The sequence below is a fragment of the Nelumbo lutea genome, chromosome 5 (assembly GCF_056320005.1).
Source record: "Nelumbo lutea isolate HS-2025 chromosome 5, American lotus-T2T, whole genome shotgun sequence".
In the NCBI taxonomy this organism is placed as follows: Eukaryota; Viridiplantae; Streptophyta; class Magnoliopsida; order Proteales; family Nelumbonaceae; genus Nelumbo; species Nelumbo lutea.
The window spans coordinates 84681412-84694699 of record NC_142688.1 but is presented as its reverse complement, the minus strand read 5'-3'; the positions used below and the strand labels follow the sequence as shown (position 1 = coordinate 84694699).

At 42.5% G+C, this 13288-nt stretch overlaps 1 protein-coding gene across 5 annotated transcripts in view; it reads right to left on the bottom strand.

Annotated features, from left to right (window-relative positions):
- Positions 1-13288, bottom strand: part of LOC148853215 (putative LRR receptor-like serine/threonine-protein kinase At1g06840) — a 132173-nt gene that overhangs the window by 68637 nt on the left and 50248 nt on the right. The gene's annotated exons all lie outside the window — the stretch shown is intronic.

Genomic DNA, 13288 nt, shown 5'->3' with positions numbered 1-13288 from the left:
ACCCATCTCCCATCTAATTCCATCATTTTGGATTCTTGTAACAACACAAAATCGGGTTTTTCCCTTCGGAGTAGGTCTTTGATCACCCTTCTCTTTCTTGCACTCCCTAACCCTCTTACATTCCAGCTAATAATTTTCATCGAGACAAAATAGAAAAAAACCAATGAAAAGGCCATAGTCTCCTCATTTTAGGCCCTTCCTCTTATCCCCTCTACCACTGAATTCTAAATTCCCCTCAATGTCTGAAATTAGCCTTTCCACTTCAAATCTTTTTTTCTTATTTGTTCCTTCCCCACCCCCCTTCCTAATACAACAATCATCCTTTTTCTTTTCTCCATCCTTTCCAGCCAATGTCTGAGGAAGAATTTTACCCTCCTCACACTTATTTTGGCTACAACATCTTTCTAAGAGTCCTTCCTTTTTTTTCCTCCATCATTGTATAAATCAGCTCCCAAATTTTGTCCGCCTCCCCCTTACTACTTCCTTCAAACACCCTCTCTCCTTCTTCCACTATCACCCTCTCTCTTGCATCAAAACCTCCTAGATGGGAAGCTGGGATATCTGTTACAGGCATAGCAAACAAGTCAGTACCTATAAAAGAATTGACACCCATACCGGGTAGGACGGGGGTAGGACTAGAATCACTGGAATTGAAGTGCTGACAGGTGGCAGATGGTTTTAAGGCCTTTCCCCTTTTTGGACAAGGTTGTGAAGTAGACATAGTGAAAGAATCACTTCCTAACGATCTACCCACTTGGAAAACCTTTCTTTGTGTTTCTGACATTGGAATACCCACATCCATCCTCACGGCCGATTCTTGTCCCTCTCCACCAACATCCTGTAATTCATTAGACTCAGGGTCAGCTCCCTCGACGAAGGGAGGAGGAGTTTTCACAACTTTAGAACCATTTTCTTCACCATTTCTAGTCTTCCCGCCACCTACCTCTTCAGTCTCTTCCTCTAAAAACAACAGCTCTGTATGCAAACTTTCTATTTCAAGTAACTCATTGTTGCTTTTCGGAGACAGACTTCCCAAACTTAACGTTTCGTCTCTATCAGAATCGTCACTGCTGTTTTGTTCACACAACCAATCTTCAGACCCTGTTCTGTTCAAATCACTAGACTTCAGGTATCTCGGGTTGTGCCTATCTGGTGAAAGACGGTTTGCCAGGTTGGATGGAACCCACTGTAGAGAGCCTCAAGACTGAGAGTCTTGAGATTTTGCGCCTGATCTGTTCGATCGAAAGGAGGGATTCGGGGTAGAAGAAGATAGACGCTTAGTCTCGTCTATTAGCTCATCCCTCCTCCCAGTCACGTGCCTACTTAAAGTGTCCCTTGGCCCAACTGTCTTGTAATGGGCCTTGGGCTCAAGACTATAGGAACCCAACTTTAAGACCTTTACTTGAGTTGCCTTCTCCGGCCCAGCACAAAAGGGATCCACTCGGTTGGGTCCATTTTCTAAGTCTTTTCGTCCCACGCGACCTCTTAAAAAGTCAAGCCCCCCTGTTTTAATGGTCGAGCCAGCAACCTTCCCTATCTGAGGTTGCTTGTTCAGCCCTCTCCCTTTCACCAATGGTAAGTTTTTGTCTGTTTCCCCTGACACCACCTGCGCAAAGGAACTGCCATTTGTCATGTCTTTATCTTGCTTTCTCCAGGTTTGACCTTCCAACTGCCCCAAAGCTTTTTGGCTTCCCAGAACTTGATGGCCCTTTTTAGTGAAACATTCCTTCCCATTTTAATTAACCAATCTCACAGGTCCACGTAATGCTTCTTCTTCCTCCTCCCCTCCTACCATACGAGCCTCCTTCCACAGCCCTGCTTCGATGGAGGAAGCTAACCACACAGAGACAAAGCTCCCCTCTGTTCGTACCTCTATCTTTTGTGGAATGTCTTCTGGCTTCACAGCACTTAGCAGGATTGATACTGAGTAAAGATCACCTCAGAAAGCTCCTTTTAAGATTTCTCCACACAATACAGCTATAGACTCTGCTATTTCTTGTTTCCATAGATGAAATGGCAGGCCTATTACACGCACCACCACACCATCTTCGACAAAAAAATCCTTGGAGTTGGATGTTGGATTCCATTTAAAGACTATGAATGATCCGAAATCAGCCTAAACATTGATAGCTGATATTTCCAAATCATTCTCTATTGGATCTAAGATGGATTTACAGCCATCGAAGGGGGTTACTATGAAGACACTCTTCAACTTCAACCTGGTTGCCAGTAAATCAGCTACCCTCCTCCAATCATTAACCTTTTCCTTGGCTTGTATCACAAACTTACTATCCCACTCCTCTCTCTCTAGACCTCCCACCATTCTGCATTGGCCTTTTGTTTTTGCCATGACCACTGGCCCTTGTTCTACCCTGCTGTTGCTGAGATATGCCTTCTCCTCCCTTATGGAGGCTTTTTTATCATTTGCTACTCTTTGGACTAAGAACTCTTTGAGCAACCAGTCAACTTCCCCCCAACCTTGGTTCGGTTTTCCTGCTGGTAGACACACCAGTTGCCTTCGTCCCTTACCAAAAAATTCAGCCAAAGCTATGAAGAAACCTTTTCTATTCCTCTTACATTCAACAACATATCTGTTAGACAGTTTTGTATGCCCTTAGCTTCAATCTGATTTGATGTACTTTTGTTATTTAGTGGAAATAAATAAAGTGCATGTTTGATTCATGTTGTTTGGTTTAATTCTGTGTAAAACCCTAAAACTGGACATTTATAGAGACTCATGTTAGTTTTAAATGTTCACAGCCATTGGATAAGTCTGGGGAGATTTATCCTGCCAAGGCTGATACTGGTGTGCCACCAAGTGTTGGGATGGCCTGTCTCAGCCATCAGGGTAAGACCCGAGGCACATGTAGTATGGGATTACTTGAATCCTTGAACCGGACCAAATTTCCAGTATTGCCCTGGACCTTGGAGATAGATGGGCAAAACTGGAAAGTTACACCTGACCCCTAGACTCGATTATGACATTTCACTAGGTGTTGGATCAGGCTGCCTTTGATATGCCAATCAGTGAGATCCTTAGCGGGGATCAAAACCTGGGTATGTTGGGGCAGTTTGAGAATTCATCTGAGTGGGTGATCATAGTGACAGAATCAGCCACTTTGTCGGACAAAGGGTAATGATCGGGAATGCACTCTCTCTGATGGAAACCAAACTGCCGGCAGTTGATTTCAATCGTTGGAATTTTGTTTTGCAAAATTAATATATTTATATATATATGTACGGTTTTGAATTGTTTGCAAATGGTTTTAATTCCCGGGATCCATGTGAGAGGAGAGTGCGGCACTGTTCCTTGCAGCCGAGGGAGAGGTCCTCTCTTGTCGGGCAGTGCTTGATCATTAACGGCTGAGAGGTTAAGTGTAAGACCATTGAGGATAATACCTGATGGGCAATCTTGCACCTGCCCACAGTCCCTGGGTTTTTATCAGATGGCTTGGCCCAGGGACCACTTAATGTAAGTGTTGGGCCCATAGGGTCCATATGATGGACTCAAGGGGTTCATTGAGTTTTTCAGTGAATTCGGCTGGGCTTTGTATTAAAGGCTGGGCCGAACCCATGTGGCTGGTGTGTAGATCAATGCTTGGGTCCCACGCCATACAAAGAAGCCCAACTGGGCAGCAGATTGGAAAGTAATTAGACACTGAACACTTAATGGGCCAGAAGCCCATTTCGAGGTGGGCTGATATGATCACCCATCCTTGGGGCGAATCTGAGATTAATGTTAGTAAAAGGATTGGGCCTTTAGCCTTATCCACTCTTGGAGACCAAATTCAAATTAGATTTGAATCTGGTAACCTCCTGATAAGATCAGGAGTAAGCTAACTTTATCTGCAGATAGGATTAAGATTATCCCCTATCCAAATATTGATTTGGATTGGGATAACTCCTAATTAAGAGGATTCTTAATCAAGAAGGAGGAGATTTCGAACCACCTTGAAGAGGTATAGGATAACTCCTGCGAATTGAGAGAGAAGCTCATTCATACTCTCCAGAAAAACAGAAAAAACAGTTCAGCCTTTTTCGTTTTGGAGATCTCCTCCTGCCACCGCCATCTGTCATTGCAAGATTAGATCTTTGCAGAAAAGAAAGTCAAGAAATCTGTTCTTGACATCAGTCTTGCAAGAAAGACTGAAAACAGATTCAGTGTTTAGTACTTCCAGAGGATTCTTGTGAAGGATCCAGTGTGTAGGACGCACCCTGCTGGTTCTGTTCCATTCACAGCTGCGTCATCTTCAACAGGAACGGATCTTGGAGCATTCTTTGGGCGTGAACACCAACTTTGGGAGATATTGCTTCTCCGGATCAGGTATATTCCTCCCATTTATCTTTTGGTACAGATCTGGTTTGATTATGGTTCAAGTAGGATCCTTGAATATTGTATTCTAAATTTAGGGAATATGATTCCCAGTTGAGAGATGGTAGGAAATTTTTGAAATTCGCCCACCCATTCCGCAACCTTTCTGGCGTCCATTAGATGGATCCTACCATTCTTTCAATATCTTCTCCCTTCTAATGTACTAAAATTCTGCCAGTTTATTTGCTTATCTTTTGAACAGGCTCCAGCTATGAACTCTCTTAGCCACTCGATCACTTCTAATCCTTCCAGCAATATTGTACCCTTTTTCACTTCCCTTACCTTCAGGCTTACCTTCCCCTTGATTCTCATCTCTTCAAACATGAGATTTTTTGCTTCTATCTTCAAGGATTTCCTCCACTGACCTGCCTGCACGAACTCCATGCTTATTTGTTGTAGTTGGGAATGATGAATATCTTAAGGCCCCTCCTATACCCGAAGGTCCTAGATTGCCTTGACTGCTCCCATCAAAGTTCAACTTTACAACCCCTTTTGGAGAGGGTAACCAACTTGCTTGAGTTTTATTTTTCTTGGATGAGGTGGAGGCCACTGCTGCCCAACTCCTTCAAAGGTCAAAACTAGAGTAATCCGCAAAGAGATCAATAGTTTTTAGCCAAAGGGTTGCCCTTATCAGTATACAATCCTTTATTCCAGCAATGCTTCTCTCCTTCTCCTGGAAAATTCTAGAATTTATTTCCTCCAAAAAGGCCCATAAGAGGGCACCCTAATACATTTCCACATTACTTTCCCTCTCTTTGTTAGCCAAACAAAAAAAAAAGCGGATCAAAAAGCAGATTTACTTCAGGAGGCAAGTTCCACCTGTAACCAAACAACATAAAAACCCAATTCCAAATATTTACTGTAAAAGAGCAAGAAACCAAAAGGTGATAACAGTCTTCATTCTGCACTTCACATAAAATGCACCAATTGGGGGACAAGCATGCATAAGGTCTCTTTTTTTGTACATTGTCCACAGTATTAATTTTACCATAATACACTTCCCAACAAAAACCAGTAATTTTAGGTGGAACTGGCCTTGATCAGACTTCTTTAACTGGGAACAACAAAGGGGAAGGAGTAGAGCATAGGGACTTGAAGAACGAAGAACAAGAGAAGGAGCCACTCAAGGTCAAATACCAAATTCTTCTATCAGGTTTAAGAGGGTCCAAACAAACAAAATTAAGTAAAAGTAGGAGCTCAGAGGTAGAAACCAATTCTTCATCCCTCAACCCTCTATGGAACCCAAAATCCCAGTTAAAAGACAACAAGAGAATGGGGGGAGAAAGAAAACTCATAACAGGCTCCTTTTTATAGAGGGAAATAGAAAAAAGGGAGGGATAGAGGTCTTTTAAGGGTTGGTTGCCCACCCAAACATCTTCCCAAAAAAGCACAGAATTACCATTGCTGACATTATACCTTACAAACTTGAGAAATTTTGGGAGGATGCCAAAAATAGCCTTCCAAGGAGTAGTGAGTGAAGCCCGTTGAGATACCCAAACATCCAAACCATATTCCAAACAGCCATGGATACTAGCCACCACCCTGTGCCACAATCTCTCTCTTTCCAGAGGCCACCTCCATAACCACTGGCCCAAAAGAGCTTCATTCTTATTTACTAGGTTCCCTAACCCTAAGCCCCCTTGTTCCATGCTTCGACTCACCACCTCCCATCTAATTAAATGATCCCTTTTGTCTACACTTGGCTCCCACAAAAAATCCCTCATCAACTTTTCTATCTTCTTGGATTCCCTAACAGGTATCCTAAAAACAAACAAAAAGTAGATGGGTAAGTTTGTGAGTGTGGCACTAATCAAATTTACTCTACCCCCCAGAGAGATATAGTTCTTTTTCCAAGTCACCAGCCTTTTTTCAAACTTCTCTACCACTAGGTTCCAAAACCTACTTTCCTATGGATTTGCACCTAGGAGAAGTCCTAGATAGGTCAAGGGCCAAGCAAAAATAGGGCATTCCAAGCAGGCAACAATAGACTCCAACTCCCTTCCCACCACATAGCTCTTCTCAAGATTTATTTTCAGGTTTGAGACATTCTCAAAGAGGGCTATTAGATTTCTCAGATTCCTTGCCCTCAACAAATCACATCCCTCGCAAAAGATTATAATATCATCTGCAAACTAAAGGTGGGTAACTGAAACTTGATTTCTTCCTAATCTCCATCCTCTTATCAATCCAACCTTGTCTGCTTCTAACAAAAGTCTACAAAAAATATCAACAACCAATGTGAAAAGGAAAGGGGACAATGGATCACCTTGTCTCAAGCCCCTACATGCTGGGAAAAAGTCCTTTACCACTCCATTTACTAAAACTGAGTAGTGGCAAGACATCAGACAACCACCTACCCACTTGCACCATCTATCCCCAAAACCACACTTTCTGAGCACCTTTTGCAAAAAACTTGAATCCACTAAATCATAGGCCTTTTCAAGATCCAATTTTCAAACAAAACCTTGCCTACCCAATCTTCTCATCTATTCCACACTTTCATTTTCCATTAAAATTTGGTCAACTATTTGTCTACCATGAACAAAAGCACCTTGAGCTTGACTTGTGATGGGGGGAAGATCCTTTTTGATCCTCAAAGAGAAGTCCTTTGCTAGTATTTTATAGATGCTTTTAGCAAGCTGATTGGCCTAAAGTGTTTGGGATTTTTGGCCTCTTTCTTTTTAGGGACTAGGGCTAGGAAAGTGGCATTTACTCCACAGCTAATGACAGATTGTTCCTCAAACTCTTTGAAAACTTCTAGTAAGTCTCCTTTTAATTATGTTCCAACAGTCTTGAAAGAAAGCCATAGTAAAGTCATCTGGCCTTGGTGCCTTAGATCTATCCATTGAAAACTGCTTGTCAGATTTCCTCCTCCTTACAACTCCTTTACAACCACAATTTAATCTCTTCAAACAATGTAGGCCAATCCAAACCAGCCAACTCCACTCGACTAGGTTTCCCTAAGATAGATTTGAAGTGCGCTACAAAACAATTGGCTATTTCCTCTTGAGATTCCAACCAAGGTTTAAAATGCCGATGCCGATAAAAATGTCGCTTACCAAAATATAGGACATATGTCAGAAATGTCGGAAATGTCGAGGGGAAATATTGTAAAAATTAGAGACATTGTGGAAATATTATGAAATATGTGGAAATATGCAATGATATTTTGTAAAATGATAAAAGAAGCATTAATACATATTTCTAGACTATTATCTTATTCCCAACCATTATATAAAGCTAAGAAACTAAGATCAATAACAAATTAGTAAATGATGATTTACTGATTTATTATGCATTTTGATGTTTTTACAAGGTTATCCGATATTTTCTTTTCTTATTTTTAATTCTGATTTATTATAAATTCTAATATACTTATTTCACACTAGTAAATAGAAATACATTCATTCTGATTTTTTTTTTAAAATATTAAAGTTATAATACATTATGTTTTATTATAAATTTAATAAACTGATTCTCCTTTTTGTAGTATTAACTATTAAGATTATGATAAATTCTTATTTCTTATAAAACTTAATGAATTTATTATGATTTTTAATACTAAATTTATAATAAATTATGATTTAGTATAAGATTTAATAAATTTATTCTCATTTTTTATATTAAATTTAGAATATGATTTATTATAAAATTTAATAAACATTTTCTGATTTTAATAAATATTTTAAAAATACTAACTAGTTAATATTTAATTACTTGAAACATATTTTAGGTTTTATATTATAAAGTAATTAATTTATTCTTTTGTTTTTATTTATTCTTAATTATTCTTTATAAATATTTTATTTGAAATATTAAATAGAAATTATTAATGGAATAATTTATATTAATATAATATACTAATATATTATATTATTAATGTACATTAGTCAACATCCCATCAACATAATAGGAAAAACTGTCTATTTTTTTGTTATTTGGACCGATTTGGTCAACATTTCCGAAATGTAAGGAAATATCGACTGAAATAATGTAATTTTTATATTACCATCCATTTTCATGTCGGTGAGCCTCAACATCGACATATGCCAGGCGACACTAGTGAAATTTCGCGACATTTGAAACCATGAGTCCAACTCCACCCCATCCACTTCAAGTTTAGTCACCAAGTTTTTCCTTCTTCCTCCATTGGTCATCTCATGAACAAATTGGTATTCCCATCACCTTCCTTTATCCATTTATGCCTAGATTTCTGCCTCCAAGAGATCTCTTCTCGCAAAAGAGCCTCCTCTAATTCCTTTTTCAACCTCCACCTTAATTCTCTTTCCTGAGTATTCTTGGTTCGCTGAGATTAGGGATGTCAGTTTCTACCCTACCCTCCCTGACGGGGCAGGTTTTTTTGCTTAAATGACGGGTTTTGGGGCAGGTACAGGTTTTGAGATTCTATAACCCATACGGGTACAGGTAGGGTATGGTTTAAGGCTAAACCCAACCCTCCTGACCCGCATATTGTTGGAAAGCATATAAATTTTATGTACTAGGTGTTGGATTTAATAATATTTTGAATTTTATGTGAAGGATAATTGCTACTTTATGTGTTTGTTACATGTCTTAATCAAATAATTAGAAATCTTGATGTTTATTTGTGTTATTTTACTTATTTATTGCTTATATATGACAAGAAATATGATACGTGCATGCATGCAGCAGCCGAAGACCCGGTCAAAGTGGATAGCAGCAGAAGACCTGGTCATGTTAGCTCTTAGTTGGGATAAGCCTTATCCATTCAGTTTTAATTCTGTTATAATAGATAAGTCTTCAATTCTGCTCCTAGATAAGTGCATTCTGTTTCCTAGATAAGTGCATTAGATAAGTCTTCAATTTCTGTTCCTAGATAAGTGCATTCTGTTTCCTAGATAAGTGCATTCTGTTTTTTTGTTGATAAGCTCCTAAGATTAAGGGGCAGTAGTTCCTATTTCTACTCCCAGTTTGTAGCACCATAAGAATATAAATATAGCCTGAATGAATGGAGTTGGCATTGGCTTTTCTACAAACAAACTCTCTCTCTCTCTCTTCTCCTTATTCTAGATCCTTCTCCCTCTTGTTAGATAACTTGAGCGTATCATTGGTATCAGAGCCGGTTCGACCATGGACACCTGTGGAAAGACGAACGCGGAGTTCCGCAATGAGGTCAATGAAACCTTAGCACGACATGAGTCGAGCTTCGACCAAATGAACACTGTCTTGCAAGCAGTGTTAACTGAACTCCAAGCCCTTCGAGCCTCACGAACCACTCCCAACACCACTCCCGAGACCAACCCCTTCGCCCATGAAGAATCCTCACAGCCCCATACTTCCCGTTCAAGCTCCACCCATGACCACCCTCATCAACACGTCAAGCTGTCATTCCCAAAATTTAATGGGGATGATCCGAGCGGTTGGATTTACAAGGCGGAGCAGTATTTTGAATTTCAAAATATTGTCCCGGACCAACAGGTGCAGCTAGCTTCCTTCCATTTGGAAGGCATCGCCTTACAGTGGCACAGGTGGTTGACCAAGCATCGCGGACCGCTCACATGGGAAAAACTCTCCAAAGCGGTGTTACAACGGTTCGGCCCCACCGACTACGAGGACCCATCAGAGGCATTAACCCGCCTAAAGCAAACCACCACTGTGACGGCTTATCAAGAAGCCTTTGAGAGGCTCTCTCACCAAGTTGACGGCCTGCCCGAGAGCTTTCTCATTGGCTGTTTCATTGCAGGACTTCGTGATGACGTTCGTTTAGATGTGAAGATCAAGCAGCCTCGAACTTTGATAGAGGCGATTGGAGTGGCCCGGTTAATTGAGGAACGAAATCACTTACAGCGGAGAGCTAGCCAACCGATTCGATCCCCACCAGCCATGACAACCCAGAAGGCGTCGCCCAACCCCATGGCCGGTGTACTTGGGCCTCCACCAAGCTCGCGCGCGAACCAGGTTTCCAGTGCTCCTTCCTCAACATTCCGGCGACTCACCAACCAGGAGGCGCGAGAACGTCGTGAGAAGGGGCTGTGTTACTACTGTGATGAGAAGTTCACCTCCGGCCACCGTTGTGCACGTCCACAACTGTTCATGATTGAGGATCCGGAACCGGCAGACGCGGAGACTGTCGAATCAGAGGAGGAAAACCAAGAAGCCATCCCTGAAATCTCCTTCCACGCTATTGTAGGAGCTGAGCACCTGCAAACCATACGTGTTCTTGGGAAACTGAAAAACAAGAACGTGACCGTATTAATTGATGGCGGCAGCACCCACAACTTCATTGACCAAGCCATCGTCTCCAAGCTCGGGTTGCCAGTGAACCGAGACAAGAAATTTCAAGTTATGGTGGCCAACCGTGAAAAGATCGAGTGTATGGGGCAGTGCCGATCTCTCACCCTCGCCATTCAAGGACACCCCGTTACTGCTGACTATTATGTTCTTCCCGTCGCAGCATGCCAGTTGGTGTTGGGAGTACAGTGGCTAGAGACGCTTGGACCCATCGAGATGGATTACAAACAACTAACCTTGACGTTCAAAAAGGAGGGACTCTCTTGCACCTTCCAAGGATTGGGACGAGCCAGCATCGAAGCCTTAACCAACAAGGAATGCAATGGGTTACAAGGTACGGGATTTTTTTTTCAAATAGTTCCTTCACATAGCAGCGGCCAACCAGGTTTTCTTCCACCCGAGATGGACCACCTTCTCACCGAATTTTCCCATGTGTTTGAGCCGCCCACAAGCCTGCCTCCTAAACGACCACATGACCACCGGATTGCACTGCTTCCCGACAAAGGACCGGTGAGTGTGAGGCCATATCGATACCCGTATTACCAGAAGACCGAAATAGACAAGATGGTGAAGGAGCTTTTGCAGACAAGGCTGATAAGACCAAGCAATAGCCCATTCTCATCGCCGGTTTTGCTAGTGAAGAAGGCTGATGGAGCTTGGCGGTTTTGCGTGGATTAACCGAGCACTGAACGAAATCACTATTAAAAACAAGTATCCCATTCCCGTGATTGATGAATTATTAGATGAGCTCTACGGCACCAAATTTTACTCCAAACTAGATCTACGGTCGGGATACCATCAGATTCGAGTGCAAGAAGAAGACGTTCCTAAAACAGCTTTCCGAACACATGAAGGGCATTACGAGTTCTTAGTGATGCCGTTCGGCTTGATGAATGCACCTGCAACTTTTCAAAGCCTCATGAACGACCTCTTCCGCCCATACCTCCGGAAATTTATTTTGGTCTTCTTCGACGACATTCTGGTTTATTCTAAATCATGGGAAGACCACCTATCTCATTTGAGAGTTGTTCTAACTGTATTATCCTCTAACAAATTATTTGCAAAAATGTCAAAATGTCAATTTGGGGTTTCGCAGGTCGAGTACTTGGGTCATGTGATTTCAGAACAAGGCGTGTCCGTTGATCCAGCCAAAATACAAGTTGTTCTCGCATGGCCTACACCGACATCAGCAAAGGGGGTCCGTGGCTTCCTCAGGTTAGCAGGATATTACCGGAAGTTCATCCGCGACTTCGGAAGCATTGCAGCGCCCTTAACCCAACTGTTGACCAAAGGGGGATTTCAATGGAACGAGGCAGCAGAGCTGGCCTTTCAGCAATTGAAGAAGGCACTCACTTCACCACCAATCCTACGTTTACCAGATTTCTCCCAACGGTTTGTGATTGAATGCGATGCGAGTGGAACCGGGATTGGCGCCATCCTCATCCAGCAAAACCGACCGGTGGCCTACTTCAGTGAAGCATTGAAAGGTTCAGCCTTGGCATTATCCACCTATGAGAAGGAGATGTTAGCTATTGTCAAAGCCGTTAAGAAATGGCGCCCATATCTGCTTGGGAAACCATTCACAGTCCGCACCGACCAAAAAAGTCTTAAATATTTACTCAAGCAGAGGATAACCACACCGGCACAAACGCGGTGGCTGCCAAAGATACTGGGCTACGACTATGAGATCGAGTATAAAAAAGGGGCTGAGAACCAAGGTGCGGATTCCTTGTCACGTATGGCTGAATTTCAGTTTCTTTCCATCTCTATACCACATGCAGACTGGTGGCCGACGCTACAAGAAGAGGTCAAACAAGACACCTTTTATGGGGAATTGATGAAAAAGCGACCCTCCCACAAGTTGCTTCAACGGGATGGGGTATGGTTCAAGGGGGACAAGATTTATTTGAACCCCACCTCCACCTTGATTTCAAAGGTGGTGGCGGACTGCCACTCATCCCCTGTAGGGGGACACTTTGGGTTTCATAAGACTCTCTCTCGCATCAAGCACAGCTTCCTTTGGCCCCACATGCGTCGGACGGTGAAGGAGTTCTTGCAACAATGTGACATATGTCAGCGCTTCAAAACAGATTGCATGAGACCAACGGGATTGCTTCAGCCATTACCAATTCCTACTCAAATGTGGACAGACATCTCCATGGACTTCATCGAAGGATTGCCTTCCTCCAATGGGTACACGGTTATCATGGTAATTGTGGATCGGTTGACAAAATATGCCCACTTCATTCCCTTAAAACACCCATTCACTGCCACCACAGTCGCGAAGGCATTTGTTGCCAACGTTGTCCGCCTACACGGAGTACCAGCATCCATTGTTAGCGACCGTGACAAGGTATTCATCAGCTCATTCTGGCAGACACTTTTTCAGATGCATGGGACGAAATTGTGTGAGCTCCAGTTACCACCCCCAAACCGATGGGCAAACCGAAGTTGTTAACCGGACGTTGGAGCAATATCTACGGTGCTTTGCAGGTGACCAGCCGCGAAAATGGGTAGAGTGGGTTCCTTGGGCAGAATACAGCTACAACACCTCCACTCACTCTTCCACCAAAATGACACCCTTCGAAGCAGTCTACGGAATCCCACCCCCTAGTCTCCTGACCTATGTACCGGGTACAGCTCGAG